The sequence below is a fragment of the Triticum dicoccoides genome, chromosome 6A (assembly GCF_002162155.2).
Source record: "Triticum dicoccoides isolate Atlit2015 ecotype Zavitan chromosome 6A, WEW_v2.0, whole genome shotgun sequence".
In the NCBI taxonomy this organism is placed as follows: domain Eukaryota; kingdom Viridiplantae; phylum Streptophyta; class Magnoliopsida; order Poales; family Poaceae; genus Triticum; species Triticum dicoccoides.
This window is the reverse complement of record NC_041390.1, coordinates 613,727,049-613,730,877: the sequence shown is the minus strand read 5'-3', so window position 1 is coordinate 613,730,877 and position 3,829 is coordinate 613,727,049.

The following is a 3,829-nucleotide window of genomic DNA, read 5'->3' as shown; positions in this document are numbered from 1 at the left end:
GCAGTGCCACAAGAAGATACGGCCCAGCCCATGATTACATGCAATTAGCTCCGACTTTTCTCCACGACCTGTTTTTTTTCTTCGCGACAGCTGACAGCTCCATGACAAATTTCTGCCTTAAGACAAGGCAGGTTTTTGGCACGATATTTCAACACTTCTTTTTTGCGGCAACAAAACTTGTATTACTCAATCACAATGTCCTTACAATCACTTTGAGCTAGTTCCAAAACCTCTACTGGACCAGACCCTTGCCAAGTCATAGTCCGACCTTCAACTCTAGCAAAGCTAACTAGTCTATCACCTACTTTATTTTGTAGTCTAGAAACATGAGTAATAGAAGTCTGCCTAAGACTTAAAAGAAGTCTGATTTCATTCATCAGGGAAGCATAAACTGAGCGATCAATGTCGCACATGAGATCATAGACACAGCCATGCTCGAGTCCATCTCAATGGCTATAGGAAGATCAGATCGCTGTAACGCCAGAGACAGTCCTTCCATGCACGCACATAGCTCCGCCTCCAAAGCATCTCTACAAGACCATAGTGCTCTGCAAGCCGAAAAAATGATGGAGCCCATATTATCTCGCAGAGTCATCCCTGCAACTGCACTAGAACTTGATACAAAGGAGCCGTCCGTATTTAGTTTAACCCAATCAAGTACTCGAGGGACCCAAGCTAAATCCTTTTCTGGCGCGGCAACACTAGGTTGTCTGGCGGCCCGGTCGAGCGTAATGATCGACTTTCCTTTCACTGGATCTGCATGTGGGTTCAGCTTAATGCACAACAACTCTTCTCTGTACCTCTGAAGAAAACAGATTGACACTTGCATGGGCGGCGCTGGTTTGTAGTGAACTAATTCATTACGGATGTACCAGGTTCTCCAGAAAATTAGCAACATCAATATACGATCAAACTCACCAAGTGGAGCCAGAGCATGAAGAAGCCATTCTTTCCCATTAGGACTAATCGATTCAATTGCCGGCAGATTCCACACCTTGGCCATAGCCAGGTACAGATCACGACCAAATTGACATATCAAAAATGGGTGATAATTGTCCTCTTCCTCCACACCACAAACTGGGCATCTGCTGGACTGCTCTAGGCCTATCCTATTCTTATTCTTCCACGTCGGGAGCGCATTTGTTGCTAGTCGCCATGCAAAATTACGCACAGTGGGCGGAACTCGGCTCTTCCATATGTACTGCCAGCAAGGTCTACTTCCATTTGCCAAAGTACTAGAAGAAACTGTTGTACCCCTATGTGCCTCCTCAAACGCCAGCATATACGCTGATTTAACCGTGAAGACACCAAGATTACCAGGACCCCAAGCAATCACATTATCGCCCAATCTTGGAGAAGCCCGTATTTTTAAGATTTCCTCAACATCAGCCGGACATAAAATTGTGCTAGCAGTGCATAGTTCCATCAGCCATTATTATTCAGAAGGTCTGTTAGGAACCGGATACGGCAAGTTTCCCGTTGAGATATTGGTTTATAAGAGAAAGGTCGGGGAATCCAGTTATCTCTCCAGACCCTGATGCTTCTTCCATTGCCAACCCTCCATATCAATCCTTTTTTTAAGAGATCAAGTCCATGACTTATAGCTTGCCAAGTAGATGATGCGTTTCTAGTAAAGACCGTATCCTCTAAGTTACCTTGCGGATAGTATCTTGCCTTGAGCACACGAGCACACAAACTTTCAGGTTTGGAAAGAAGTCGCCAAGCCTGACGGGCCAACAAAGCTTGGTTGAACATCCGGAAATCACGGAATCCCACACCTCCTTTATCTTTGGGCTCTAACAAATAATCCCAACCCCTCCAATGAACTTTCCTTTTCCCTTTCTTGGACCCCCAATAGAAATTTCTCACCATCCTCGTAAGATCATCACATACTGAGTAGGGAAGTTTAAAAACACCCATAATATACATCGGCAGCGCTAGGGCCACCGACTTGATAAGAGCTTCCCTACCCGGCTGGGCTAGAAAACCATCACCCCACTGAATTAAACGCTTTGTCAGACTCGCCTGAAGGTTCTGAAAGCGTCCCTTTGACATACGACCCTCCGGTGTTGGAAGACCAAGATACTTCTCCTCGAACACCAAGCTCGTAACATTCAGAGCTTCCCTAACCTGCTCCTGTAACATGGTCGGGCAAGCAGTACCAAAAAATATTGAGCACTTATTATAGTTCAGACTCTGACCGGTGGCCTCACCATATAAGTCCAATGCTGCCTTCACTTCTCCCTTGATCTCTAGATGCCTCAAAGAACAACAAAGTATCATAAGCAAAAAGCAAGTGTGATATGCCCGGAGCTCTTCTGCACACCTTAACTGGGGTAATGTCTCCCGTATGTACTCTACTTTTCAAAATAGCTGACAAGCCATCCGCCACAAACAAGAATAAAAAAGGTGAAAGGGGATCACCCTGCCGAAGACCACGCGCCGGTGCAAATGAATCCTAGAGGGTTCCGTTTAATTTGACAGAATATCTCACCGATGTGACACACGTCATTATCCAATCAATCCATCGCTGAGAGAAACCCAAATTTTGCATCACTCGCTTCAAGAAGCCCCAATCCACCCTATCATATGCCTTTGACAGGTCAAGCTTATAAGCACAGAAGCTTTTTGTAGGATCCTTCTCCTGCTTGATAAAGTGAATGCACTCAAAAGCCACCAATGCATTATCAGTGATCATCCTCCCTGGAATAAAGGCACTTTGCTCTGGAGAAATTAAGTCATCCAGAAGGGGTCTCAACCTATTAACAAGGCACTTAGAAATAACTTTATATATCACATTATAGAGACTAATGGGCCTGTAATCAGACATTTTTGTGGGGTTAGAAATTTTTGGAATAAGAACAATACACGTGGAATTTACCCCCTCGGGCATAATACCCGTCATGAAGAAATCCTTCACCGCAGCAAGGACACCGTCCTTTAGTATGCTCCAGTTTCACTGAAAAAACCTTGCTGGATATCCATCCGGCCCCGGTGCCTTTAGGGGACCAATCTGGAATAAAGCATCCGCAGTTTCTTTATCTGTGAAAGGTGCACATAATAACTTGATATTGTCTTCATCCGACACCATAGCATCAAGAAGATCAAGTACTGGAGAAGCATCAAGCGAGGGGTCCGCTGAGAAAATACCATGGAAGTACTCGTTCGCTAGCTTTCCCATCGCAACAAAATCAGAATGCACCACTCCAATGCTATCCTTCAGCTCACGAATTTTATTTTTTTGTGCTCTCCAGATAGCCTTATTCTGAAAAAAATCTTGTATTTCTATCGCCCTCCTTTAGCCACGTGACTCGAGATCTTTGTAACCACATCATCTCTTCTTGATAAAGTAATTCATTCATTTTTGTTGGGGAATGTAGCAGAAATTCAAAAATTTTCCTACGTAACACCAAGATCTATCTATGGAGAGACCAGCAACGAGTAGAAAGGGGAGTGCATCTACATACCCTTGTAGATCGCTAAGCGGAAGCGTTCAAGTGAACGGGGTTGATGGAGTCGTACTCGTCGTGATTCAGATCACCGATGATCAAGTGCCGAACGGACGGCACCTCCGCGTTCAACACACGTACAGCCCGGTGACGTCTCCCACGCCTTGATCCAGCAAGGAGAGAGGGAGAGGTTGAGGAAGACTCCATCCAACAGCAGCACAACGGCGTGGTGGTGGTGGAGGAGCGTGGCAATCCCGCAGGGCTTCGCCAAGCACCATGGGAGAAGAGGAGGAGAACTTGGGAGAGAGGGAGGGGCTGCACCAAAGGCATAAGGTATGTTTTGGGAGGCCCTCCTACCCCACTATATATAGGGATCCCAA